At 27.8% G+C, this 14,562-nt stretch overlaps 1 pseudogene; it reads right to left on the minus strand.

Moving 5' to 3' along the window:
- Positions 1-216: 216 nt before the first annotated feature.
- Positions 217-2,221, minus strand: LOC149518063 (disease resistance protein At4g27190-like; annotated as a pseudogene).
- Positions 2,222-14,562: the final 12,341 nt, after the last annotated feature.

A 14,562-nucleotide genomic window follows, 5' to 3' on the forward strand; every position in this document is an offset into this window, starting at 1 on the left:
TTAATACCTTTTGTCTTAAGAGCAAAAGTTAATGAGCTGTGGCAGACCTTCAAGTGTCATTGACTGCAATTGAGAAAGCTTATTTTTCTCTGTTGCAATTTATTGGACTCCCGATCGTTTTGGATGTGAAGTTTCTTTAAATGTGGAAAATCTTCCCCGTTGTTTAACTCAGCAAGTACATTCTTGATTCCTCTAAGTTGATCCAGATGTAAATCTTCAGTCTTTTTCATCAATATTTTTACCCCATTGAACAAAGCTATTGTCCATATATAATTCTTCTAATTTGGACAAACTCGACAAGATATTTGGAGGGATGATTTTGAGTCTAGTACAATGACTCAAATTTAGCATCCCTAACTGAGACAATTGTGCTATCTCCTGAGGTAGTGCTTTAATGTCTGATCGAGCAAGACTGAGGACTTCCAAATTCTTGAGCTTCCCAACTATGGTTATGTCTTTCTGTTCAATTGGTTTAGACACAACGTGTGAAGGTTTGTGAGGAGTTCACTTGGCACAGGTAGAGATGGAAAGTGCATTCCAGTCAAATCTAACACATTAAGTCTTTCTGTTCGTCTAAAAAGTTGGCAGGGATTTTTACTGTACCTTCATGGACCACATGGAAAAACGAAAGAAGTGACCACTCCATCTTCTCAGGAAGCTCACTAATATTAGGTAAAGTAAATTAATCGCATTGCAATTTCTCATCACTTCGTTTTCGGGCCATTGTTTCAGCGTATCACCATTAATTAACGCAAACATGCGGAGGTCCCTATTTGCAATTGATGTAGCAAAATACCAAACAATGTCATGGATATCAAACCGTTCACTGTTGAAACTATCAAGCAACAGACGAGAGGCTTTCAGGTTACTCACCACTGTCAATACTCTGTTTCTTGCTTCCTCTATTGTTCACGTCATGAAACAAACCCAGACCGATTATATATTTCAACAAGTCTTGAATCAACCCATTATGGCCTAAGAAACTGCAAAGCAAGAAAGTCAACTTAACTTCCTCACTTTCTAAATAATTGTAACTCAACTCTATAGCTGAATATACGCCCACTGTTACCCCTTTTAAGTTTATTGATGAAGGCCTCTTTAATTCACACAAAGCATCCTTCCATTCAACAAACATCTTTTTCTCAAAGCCCTTGCAACTGGTGCAATGGCGATTGGCAATCCCACACATTTCTTTGCTACTTCAATAGCTGTAGCCTGCCAATCACAACTTTTAACATTGTCACCAGCCATCTTCTTAAGCAGGTCCCTGGCTTCTTTTTCATTTAAAAGGCCAACTGCAAAATTTTTCTGAGTATCCATCCCACTTGATAAGACATTGAGATCTCTAGAAGTTAGCAGAATCTTGCATCCCTCATGTTCATTTCCAAAAGTAATCCCAACTTCCTCAAGATCTAATCCTGCCCATATATCATCCAAAACAACACGAATCTTCTCCTCTTTTTTCAATCTTTCTTGCAGTCAAGATGCCCTTCCTACCATACTCTGTTCCTCAAATCTTAAACCCAATAAATCTGTAATTTGGTCTTGAATTCCTTTAACATCAAGGGTCTGATTTATAGTTGCTATAACCACTGAATCAAATAACTTGCCCTCCTTGACCTGTCCAGCAACTTCTTTGACTAGCTTAGTCTTTCATATGCCACCCATCCCATGCACCCCTATAAAATTGATACTAGCATCTTTCAGTGCCCCCATAATTCCGTTTGAAACCAACGTCCTTGACTCGAATTCTTCGAAGCCTTTAACTGATGCGACAATGATACCTTGTGGAGCTGCACGAAAAGAACCCTGTCAAATTTGGCCTGCTGCTCGAGCAGATCAGCAACAAGCTTCGCCTCCTCTTCTGCTTTCATTTTAAGCTTGTAACGAGTCCATAGATTAGGACACAAGCCGATGAAACACTTTTTCCTTGCTTTTTCGTCATCCCGTTTTACTTTCTCCACTTATTCAGCGATCTTCTTGTTGACTGTAGTTAACCATTGTCAGCATCATGTTCGATCTCTTTCCTGTTTCGTTTAGCAGCAGGAACGGAATACCGCACTCTTTCTCTTGCATCCTTCAGGCTCTCAGCTTGATTCTTGAGGGTCTGAACCTGATTCTCATGATTAGAAAGGTATTTGATATGGTTTTTGATATAAGAGATCGTGTACATTGCAGCTATGGTGACAAAAGAGCTAACGATGGCGACAACAAACTCCATCTTTTTTCTTTTTTTTTTCTCGTTTTTTTTTTTTTTATTTTCTAAGTTGGGAGAAGCAAACAGGAAGCAAACTGAATAACAAAATCTGTGGGTAAACAAAAAGAAAAAGAGAGAACAAAGGAGAACGAAACCAGAAAAGAAAATTACAATGAAACGAGTATGAAAAAAAAAAGCAAATTACAATGAAACAAGTAGAAAGAAAAGCCTCTAATATAGCAAGTAACACCGAGCCAACAAAAGAAAGCGAAGGGCCTAAAATTGGAAGGGTCTTTAAGGGCGTACGGTGTACCACCACAAAATATGAGAAAATCTGCCTTTCTTCAAAGATGGTTCAGGCTCAGCAACTAATGCTCCCACTTATCAACGTGCAAGGAAAGCAAATTCATTTTTTTGCCTTCTGTTTTTCAATAACACAACAAAGCGAAATTTAATTTGACTAAGGCGACTCAAAGTGAGCAAGTTATAATTATTCTGGGTATATACAGCGAAGAACAGATGTGATGGGCAACGGAGTGTCACGAAAGGTCTATTTGCGTAGCAAGTGAAATTGGCTGGGACATGATTGAAAACAACAGTGGGAAAATGAGATTGAAGGTAAAAGCAGAAGTAGTGATGAGGCAATAGGACAAAAATAAAGTAAAATTTATCTGTAATAATAATTTAAAATTATTTGATGTTTTATGTGACAAAGTCCCAAAAATTTTTGGGATGGAAAAGAAAATAGAAAAATACATTAGATTGAATAAAATTGAATTCAAGTATTCGTTACTGGAGTTGACGAAATTTTGAAATGGAATTCTAACAAATGTCTTTGATTTTTTTGTGATTATTAAAATTTGAAGTTTGATTTCCAAATTTTTAATTTTAAGTAAATTTTAATACCATTAAATTAAGGATTCAATAATAAATTTTTATAAATTAAATATTACCATATTGAATATATAATCCCTTAGTTTGCATGATTCTTAGGCTCCGTTTTCTTAAAAAAAAATTTGAGGAAAAAAAAAAGAAATTTTAGAAAACCATTTTCTATTGTGTTGTTTGAAGTGAAAAAAGTAAAAGAAATTATTTGCTATTTGGTTTCTCTAAAGCCAGGAGAATGAACACAAATTTTTGCATATTTGCATAAAAGATGATCGAAGGGAGTCTCATTTGATGGAACTTACAACTAAATAAAGGTACAGATGCATATATATACTCAGAAAATTCAACCACAAAATTAGTAAAAAATTCAAATACAATATTGGCAAGAAGTGAAATGTCTGATGGTAGCATGAAATGTGGCAGTGTTGCTGCTATAGCAGAGAAATGCTCCATAAATAATACAGCATGCCCTTTATTCTGCAACAATAAACTACCAGTTCCATTTATGAAGCAGTTATGTAACAAATGTAAGACGTAGCTATAAAGAAGACTGATTAAATTTCGCAAAAGAATACTATCTTGCTATCTAACTTCAGAAAAAAGATTTGCAGGAACTTTAGCTATAATCTTCACCAAAACATAGAAATTAACATTCTTTAATTGGAAAGTAATTGGCTCTTCTTCAGTTTCAGTACTTTTTATCCAGCTTGGGCACGAGATAAAAATATACGATCCAATTTTTTTTTGTCCACTTATAATATATATATATATATATATATATCAACCTAAACACCTTTATAAAATTTTAAATTAACTTTATCCATAAATATATAACTTTTATTAATTTATTTAAGTTTAATTTAAATCAAATAAAATTAAAAATAGAGTCTATATGAAATTAAACTATAAAATATTTTATAATTTTAATTTTAAAAGTGCTAAAAGTGATTGGCTAAAATGTTTTTAATAAATATTTTTGTCAATTTAATTTAAATAATTTTTTAATTATTAGACTTTTTTTATAATTAGACTAAAAAAATTAAAAGTGATTGATTAAAATACCCTTAATAAAATTTTAATTCTAAAAATATTAAAAGCAATTTATTAAAACATTATTAGTAATTTTTTATAAATTTAATTTAAATTATTTTTCTTTTGTTATTAGACTTACTTTTTTATAAGCAAAATGATTTTTCATATCAAATGAAAATACAAATAAAACGATATTAAAACTTGATGTGTATAGGAATAAAACAATTTTATGAAATTTGTTTCTTTAGTTGTTTTAAAAACAATTGCATATAAGTTTATTTTTCTAAATAATTCAATAAAAATAATCATAATTATGTTATTAAAGCATTTTTTATTTTTTATCTTTTAATTTTATTTTGTTTTAATAAATTAACTATATATGTATGTTAATGATTTTATTATTTATATGTTTTATGAGTTAATCATTTGATAATATAACATAATTAAATCTTTTTAGTACCTTGAAATAATTTTTTAAATATTGTTACAGTTTAGTCTGATTTATATAATTAATTTTTTGCATTTTTTATTATAGAATTTTTTAATTGTTATTTTCGAAAACAAAAACCATTGTCAAATCAAAGGTACTTTAATTGTACTTTTTGATGATTTAAGAAGTGGTGGAGTTATTAATAATTCATGATTGGGTCTTGTTAGATTGTAATAAAAATTGTTCCCTTTAATTGAAACAATAGTTAATTTACTTTTTTCTCAACTTTTATATTAATATGCACATATATATATATATATATGATTAATTGATATCTCATTTTTATTTAATAATTTTTAATTGTCTTAAATTGCTCTTTTTTTTGCATTCAATGATGGAACAATCTAACATAAATTATTCTAAGTAAAAAAATATCAACTGAAGTAAAATTAATTGTTTTAGTTAATTCCTTTATGGTGTGACAAAATTCATTAAAACTATTTTTTAAATGTGTTTTTACCAAAATTACATTCATTCATGAAAAGTTATGTTGTTAATATTGAAAATGAAATCATTATAAATTATATAGATATTACATTACAAGTTATTCTTAGAATTGAAATTTTCTTAAGAAAACATGACAAGTACCAAAGTTAATAATTTATTTTATTTTATTTTATTTTTTAAAATTATGTATTTTAATATATTTTATATAATAAAAAATTATGTACAAAAGAAATTTTTAAAAAATTATTTATAATATTTTTTAAATAAAAGAAATTTTAAGCTTTTAATTGATAAAAGGTATAATTATATTCAATTGACAAAAGTACCAATGAAAGATTATTTTAAATAAAAAAATGAGACAAATATTGATTGATTATACATAACTCTATCTTTTCTATATGATAAAAATATTAGTGGTATATTGATAACTTAGTAATAAATTATTGACTACTTAATAGTAAATTAGTAAAAATTTAATAGTAAATTAGTTTTAGTTTAATAGTAATTAATTGAGAGTAGGAAATCATAAATATTTTTGTAGAAATTAATGATAAATTATTAGTAAATAATTGATAATTTAGTAGTAAATTAATGATAAATTAGTAGTAAAAAATTGATAATTTAGTAGTTAATCCTTGAAAACTTAAAAGTAAATCAATAGAATTTAGTAGTAAATCATTAATAATATAATAGTTAATCAATGATAACTTAATAATAAATCATGCATAATTTAATATAAATCAATAATAACTTTATAATGAATCATTGATGATTTAGTGATAAAATAGTGATAATTTTGTAGTAAAAAATCAAAAATTAAGTAGTAAATGAATAATAACATAGTAATAAATATATAAAAATATAATAGTAAATCATTAATAATTTAGAAGTAAATTAATAATTTAGCAGTAAATCACTAATAATGTAGTAATAAATTATAAATAACTTAATTGTAAATCAATGATAATTTAATAGTAAAATAGTTAATCATTGGTAACTTTTTAGTGAGTTTCTCTAAATTAATAGTAAAATAGTTATAACGTTATCATAAATTATCAATAACTTGGTAGTAAATTACCAACAATTTAATAAAAATAATTCATAACGTAATGATGAATCATTCATAATTTAATGGCAAATCATTTATAAATTAGAAATAAATCATTAATAATTTAATAGTAAATTATTACTAATTTAGTAGTAAATCATAGATAAAATAGTAGTAAATAACTGATAATTTAATTATTAATCATTTATAATTTTTTTTAAACTTAAAGTTTCCAAGGATTAAACCCTGGTTACTAGTAGAAACAACATCAAATTTTTCATTTTAAGGGTTAGGATAAGCTTATCATAAACCTATTCAATAAAAAAATTATGAAAAAAAAGTTTTAAATTGAATAAAATAATAATGTTATCGTATAAAAAGAAAATTATCTCATATATTATTAGTGGACTTTCTAAATTCTATTTTTCATAATTATAAATGCATAACAACATATTAATACATTAAAAATAGATTAATAAAAAGGCTAAAAAAAAAAAAAAAAGCAACGGAATGCAATCGACTGGGTCAGATTGAAAACAACGATGGGAAAATTAGATTGAATGTTAGTAGAAGTGGTTATGAGGCAAATAGGACAAAAATAACAATAAAATTTTTACGTAGTAATAATTAAAAAATATCAACAATGATTGATATGCAAATAGTTAAGGCTTAAAATCTGGATGTAAAACACCTAAATTCGAATTCAGATGATCTTTTGTTGGTAGACAATCTATAAATTTAAAAAGTCTCAAAAGATTCATAAATTTCTTTATGAGTTAACAGTTTATTCTGACTTTGAAGTTGAATACCCCTTTTATTCTTAAACATTTTGTGACAAAAACAAAAATGACAAAAATAACATTAATATTTATATGTTATAATAATTTAAAATTATTTGATATTTTATGTGACTTTGCAAGTCCTTTCACACTATATGAAAAGTGTAATAATAAAATAATATTATTTTTATTTTTTCTCTATCATTTATCAAAATTTATTTTTCCTTTCAATTATTTTTGGGTAAATTCTATTTAAGTCTTTAAATTTTAAACATAATTTAACTAAAGTTTATTAGTTTAAAAAATAGACATTTCGTCTCAAACTTTTCAATTAATAAGACAATAAAATTCTTTGATCAATTATTTCTTAATTATTCCAAAAAAAATTCATTAAAAAATCATTTTACGCTTAAAAAATTAATATCAACAAATATTCAAATAAAGTAATGTTTTATACAAATAAATTTTTTTATTTTTCTTAAAATATATAAAATATATTAATAATATATAAAAAGATTTTTAGGTGCAGTATATAAAAACAAACTTCACATTTATAAATAAGTTGATATGTAAATATTTATAATAAAATAAATACATTTAACATGTAACAGTTTTTCGACATGGAACAAATTTCAAAGAAAATGAACATGCAACATATAATAAGAAAAAAATGTTTGGTTAAAAAAAAAAAAGTTTGGTTAAAATTTTTACCTGCTTAATATTTTCATCTTGCTATATATACATTTATATATTAACTTACTTATAATCGTAAGTTTTGTTTTTATATGTTGCATTTAAAAAAAAAAATTTATATTATTAATATATTTTATGTATGTTGAGAGAAAATAACAATAATTTATAATTATCAAATATTGCATTTTGTTACTATTTAAGGATATTAATTATTCATATGTAAAATAGTTTTTTAATGAGACTTTTAATGAAATAATTAACAAATAACTGACAAAAAAATCTCATTATTCTATTAATTGAAAATTTTGAGGCGAAATGTCCATTTTTCAAAGTAAAAATCTTAAGTTGATTTATGCTTAAAACTTAAAGAACTAAATGAACTTTACTCTTTTATTTTTTTTTTTTCTTAAAGACCAGCTTCTATTACTTGAACCGAGGTGACACATTTGCTTGGTTTTACACAAAGCTTTTAAAATCTTTTATGAGTACTTTATGAATTAATGTACTAATTGAAGTACTTCCATGATTGATATTTGCTATTTGATTTCACTCCAGCCATGAGAATGAACACGTATTTTTACATATTTGCATAAGTGATAATAGAAAGGAGTCTTATTTGATGGAACTTATAACTAAATAAAGGCACAGATGCATATACACACGTAGAAAATTCAACCACAAAAATAGCAAAAATTCATATACAATATTGGTAAGAGATGAAATGCCTAATGGTACCACGAAATGTGGCAGTGTTGGGGCTTCAGCGGAGAAATGCTCCATAAATTAAACAGCAAGCCCTTTGTTATGCAACAATAAAGTGCCAGTTGCATTTATAAAGCAGTTATGTGATAAATGTGAGACGTAGCTATAACGAAGACTGATTAGTTTCGCAGAAAAATACCCTCCCACTATCTGACTTCAGCAAAAAGATTTGCAGGAACTTTAGCTATAATATTCACAAAAACATAGAAATTAACATTCTTTGGAAAGTAATTGGCTCTTCTTCTGTTTCAGTACTTCTTATCCAACTTAGGCATGAGTGAGATATACAGTAACTGATCCAAGATTTTTTTTCTTTTATGTCCACTTATAATATATAAAAAATTATTAATGGATTTATTAATTTTATGGATAAAAAGGATATTAACAATTTTTTGAGGATTTGACGAAAAAATTTTTTCTTTTTTTTTTTTATTTTTTGATTTTTGAAGATGTTGATTGACACTCTACTTCAAAACCATGGATCTGCCTATGCATCTTTAGTCTTCTTTAGAATCGTGAGTATTCTATAAAAATATAACATCGGTTAAGATTACAAGGTGAAAAGAATTCTGTAGATAAATGTGAGATAAATATTATATTTTCAAATACACGTGAAAATATATATGAATGAAGTTAACGGCCTAAATCTTTCATGCTGGAAAATTTTTACGTTGGTTTGTTCACTTTTATAAGGAAGCATAAAGGCTTCCTTTTAATGCCTATCTTTATTAAGAATACAGCAGCATTAAGCAAAACGAATGAATTATATATGAGGTTTTAGGTTCTAAATAATCAGAAGCAGCATGTTCAAATATGTTGAAATGCAAAGTGGTAAAAAGACATACCATTTGTATGAAGATTTGTTCCATGGTGGTGTTTAGATTGCCATCCCAGCGTTTTTTATCTCCATCAAATTGAACTTACTGTATATTGAGTGTGATCAACTCTCATTGAGAGAAAATCTTCATTTTTTAACAGTTTCTGACAATAACCTTTTCCAAGGACGGGAATAGAAAGGTATAATTCTCTGAGCAGAAGTTTGATAGGCTTGGAAGACTACGAAGTTCCAAATACTTCAGCTGGGAAAAAATGATGTCATCCTTCACTTCATAACCTGCACAAGCTATGACTTCTGCTATCATTTGGCAACCAGTAATACACATTCTTGTAAGATGCATCTTCAAGTGGTGTTTCTTCCTTCCAGAGATGTGTCAGCTCAGGAAGTTCTGATAGACTTAGTTCAGTCAACCAAGAAAGTGCTTTTGCATGTTCTCCCACACCCTCATGTCCTTCACATGGAAATATTTCTTTAAAGGAAGCTTCATTGACAACTAGCTTTCTAAGATTTCGAAATGACTGAATGAAACAATCTGGGACAGTGACGGCATAGTCAGGAAAGAGTATGAGTTCATGCGCTCTTAGTTCGCTAGAATATTGAGTTGGAAGTTTTCCAAGCCATGTTTCCTTCATAATGTCATTCTTCTCAAGAATTAGTACTTGTAGATCAAGGAATGAATCCTGAGAAATTAACAAGTATGTTAAGAAAAAGCAAGGGTTTCAATTGCAAAGGACTTAGAGCATACTTGCAGCTACAATGAACCTAAAAGGTCTAAATCCCAATTGTTTATTTAACAATGAGAAGAATAGAATAAAATAAAAACAGCAGAACAGCCAAAACTTGGCATAGTAATGTAATATATAGTTTTGGAATTACTAGAAAAATAACGCAAATTATTGCAGATTGACCTTGACATAATCGACCGCATAAAATTTTATATTGAATATTCATCAGCGCAAGCTAAATGTTATAATGTTCATACCTTACTGACCCAAAACAAGGGTTGTTGAGTAGAGACTTCAAGTTGGTTCTCTCCTTGCGCTTCTAGTAGGTTTAGATACTCTCCAGCGAATATCTCTACTTTGCTGCATTCAATCACTTGCAATTGTATCAATGATGGCCATTCTGTAGTATGTATCGTGGAGTAAAAACACTTCAATTTGGGTAGTGTACAAAACCCAAGGAAACTCACTTTAGGAAGTACAAACTTGATGATCGATTGAATAGCAACTTTTGCATGTGACTTACTAGAATTGAGTCCATAAGCTCCAACTGTTTCATCTAATGAATCATAGTTCCATACATGCAGTTCTTTTAGTTTGTCAGGTCTTTCCATCATATTAAATGGAAAAACACTCAAAAGTCTTTCACAGCTTTTCACTATGAGGACATCTAGTTCATAAAATGAATCCTCATTGAGTTTGTCCCACTAAATCTTTCTCCACTTCCTCATGCCAGAGATTCTCAATTCATTTAATCTAGGGAAAGCGAGGCAAAATAAATTATACTTAGATAAGATGCATGGAAGTAGTGGGAAAACAACCGTATTAAATCTTATAAAATATATGCTATGAAAGGTGAAACTAATAGAGGCAAGAAAAGCTCGCTATAAGAATATACAATTATCCTAGCACAATCACAAAAGAAGCAATCACCTTTTCATTGAAGAGGGATAAAGTACCAACCTCTCTTATTTGTTTTCTTCTTCCTTATGAGCAATTTGAGGTTGATCTCCAATTAGAGAATTGGAGAATAAATTGTTTCTGTTACCAAAGTTGTGAATGTATTGAGTGTAAGGACTACATGTATTGTTATTAATATAATAGAGCGATACACAATTATTCTCTTCTTCGGATTTTTAGTGAGATTGAGCCATAATCAAGAAGATGGTTCAATATTTGAATAAGTTTGGGTCTGTTTTTTATAACACAAACTAACTTTTCATCTCAAATCAGGGTCATTGGAAAATTTTCATTAGAGGGACTATAATTTGCTACTTATATGCATAAACTTTATTCTAGTGTCGACTAAATCTTGTTTTTCTTTCAACAACCCCGACTAAGAACTTACACTTACAAAGAGAAATAATTTGCCAACTTTGAACAGGACTCAACAGTTATATACTGGAGCCAAGGGAACATTATTGTAAACGTGGCAGCCTCCTATTACATCCATAGACTTCCAAAATCTTAAGATCTTTTAAGTCTAAAACTCCTCGAAGATTCTCATTCCATATCTCCATTAACTTAGAAAACTCGAAAAGTACACAATACTCCATTCCTTGGAATCCAACCTATAAAATCCAACTTATTAACTAGTTATCACAAGACAAAAAGAAATATCATGGCTAAAAAGAAATAAAAACAGAAAAACTAAAAAAAACAGAGCAATTACCAATGGTTTTCAAAACAGCACCAAGAAACAGAGATATTAATTGCAAGATCCTTAGAAAACAAACAAGATTAGAGATAAATAGGTTTTGGTAAATTTATAAGTACCTTTTCTGTGTAAAGCTGTTGGATGGAACTGTTGAGGTCACCTGCCCAAGATCCTTTCTCATCTTTGTTGTTTACTTGGACTCTTCTTAGCTGGGGGAGACATTTAGAACTCCATGACAAAAAATCTTCAATTCACGAAATTGGCTCACAATTACTTGTTCCAAAGATGGGAACTCAAATGTGTGATTGGTAGTTGATAACTCTCAATGAAAAAAATTCTTGCATTCAATTTGAAAGTTTATGCTATGAAAAGAAATAAATTTTAAATTGTAATTTTATTCAACGAATCAATAATTCAAATAAGGCTTTCATTTATACTTTTGCTAAACAAATAGAAATGATTATGTTCGAATATATATCTTGTATGATTTTATCTTTCGTACACAAATATAATATTAAATAGTTTTGATTTTTGTACAATAATTAGAATTTAAAATCTCATTAGCAAGTCTTTCCTAATTGTTAGTAAAAAAGAAGGCTAATGATGCATTTGATGCAAGAAGAAAAATTGTAAGAGACGTAAAATTTCTACCTATATCTTTTATGCCTTTTGTTTTACCCAAAATATATAATTTTTTAATTTTCTTTCTAAAAAACTTTTTCTTTCAGCAGGACATCGAAATTGTTAAATACTTGACCATTGACTTAAAAAGATTATTAGAAGACAATTTTGGAAAGGCAACTGCTAATTTACATGTTATAAATCCATTTCCCATGTCCAATGAGATAGATATGAAAATTGAAGTATTTGCAAAGATGCAAACTTGGGCTTCATTTATATTCAAATGGGTGTCAGTGCGATGTGGTTGCAATCACTTTTTAGTTTTAATCGTGTCGCTACCCATTTGATTGCTAGTGATGTGGCATGGTGGAAGCATGGATTTCTTCAAGAGTGTCTTCCTATAAATTTAGATATTTTGATGTTAATTATTCTTGACATGAGCAAAACTAACCTAAAACAAATTTGGAAATAATAATGTTTATTTCGTTTTAATGAAGCAACATCACATTTATAAAAACTAATTGTTTCAATTTTTAAAAGAAAACTAAAGACTCTATTTGGATTGAAAAAATGTTTTTTGTTTTTATTTTTATTTTTTAGAAAATAGTTTTTATTTTTTATTTTTTGTTTTCTAAAAAATGTATTTGGTAAATGAAAATAATATTTTTAAATGCAAAAATAAGGAAATAAATAAAATATTCAATGATATTACTATTAATGGCATCTAATTATAAATATAACTTATATTTATTAATTAATGACATTAAAATGTATTCAAATATGATAACTTGCAAAACACAAGTAAAAAAGTAGTGTACATCCCCTATTTTCTCAATTAAAAATACATTTTTTTCCGTTTTCATATTTTAACCCATTTTTATTTTTATTTTCTAAAAAATTGTTTTCATTTTCAATTACCAAACACGATTGCACTCTTTTTCATCATTTTCCAAAAAAAATAAAAATAAAAAATGACTCTGCCTTTTTTAACTAAACATTATCTAATTGTTTTTAGTTTTGTCTTCATTCTCAGTTTCTTCCAAATATGAAACCATTAATCTCAATTATTTACACAGCCTTCTCAAAACTTCAAACTTTTCAAGACTCTTTAACTTTAAGAAATTAATGCTCAACGATTGCAAAAATTAAGCTGAGTGACGTTGATCAATCTATTGGTGAGATAAAAATACTAAATTTTTTTAAATCTTAAAGATTGCAAAAATTTAAGGAAACTTTCAAGTACCATTGGTTAATTAGTGTCTTCTGAATGAGCTTATTTTATCTAATTGCTCAAGGCTTGATGATGTGCCATTGCTATATTTCAAATCTTGCAAGGTGAACTATATTCTTTGCTTAAATTCCAGGTTAAAAAGTAAAAAATTTGATCGAACAAAGCAAGAACCAGCATACAAATACAAACTAGAAATAGCTTTGGACATAATTGGGAGTCAGCTTGGTCTATTTACTGGAGAATTTTAGCTACTGAAAAATGAAAAGAAAGTTTTGCTTGAGAAAGTTGTTTGCGTCATTGGCTGTCGTTTTAATTTTTGTATCGATTTCTTAACTAACTTGACTTAAAAAAACAAGTTTAAAATTCAATCGCTTTATTTTTTATCAAATGATTTACTTCTTAAGTTTTTTCATAACAATTTTTTTTAAATAACTAAACCATAGGCCTAAGGTGAGCAAATGCTCTTCAATACCCAAAAAATAATAAAAAACCAATAAAACATAGTAGTAATTTTTTTTTTTATAAAGTGCGTAAATGAAGATAACTCTCTTTTCATCGTTTCTTATAAAACATTATCTCATTTGAAAGTTTGAATAGAAAATTTTCACCATAAAATATGTTTTATGATTAAAATCTTAAAAATTAATTAAAAACCATTAGTAAAAATCTCATGTTACAAGTTACAATAGTTGGGGAGAAAATATTTTAATTTTAGAATAACGCTATTGATATGGTATAGCTTTTTTATATCACATTGAATTTTTTAAAATTAGTAAAAATTTTAACGTAAAAAGATGAATTTTAATAAAAGAAGCCCTTATTGCAGACGTTTAATAAAAAGGATGTCTTGAGTTTGATTCTTTGATTCTGATCGCTACTATTTTTCTTAATTCATAAAAAAGTCTGTTTCTTTAAAACATTTACAATCTCAATCTTACCCTCCAACAACAAAAGAATCATGTAAAACATCTGATTTTTTTTTTTTTTGTTTAAACCTTAACATGCACTCTCTTTTTGTTCTTCTTCTTCATGCCAATCCCATATCCATTCCAAGAAAATGTTTCTTGCCCACCAAACTTCCCCTCTTTTTCTCCACAAATTCCATCCAAAAACTGCCTCTAACTTAAGGTGTATTCCCCAGAAATTCACTGTTTCTG

Source organism: Durio zibethinus, chromosome 7, assembly GCF_047325235.1.
Source record: "Durio zibethinus cultivar Kanyao isolate XHJ-2024 chromosome 7, ASM4732523v1, whole genome shotgun sequence".
In the NCBI taxonomy this organism is placed as follows: domain Eukaryota; kingdom Viridiplantae; phylum Streptophyta; class Magnoliopsida; order Malvales; family Malvaceae; genus Durio; species Durio zibethinus.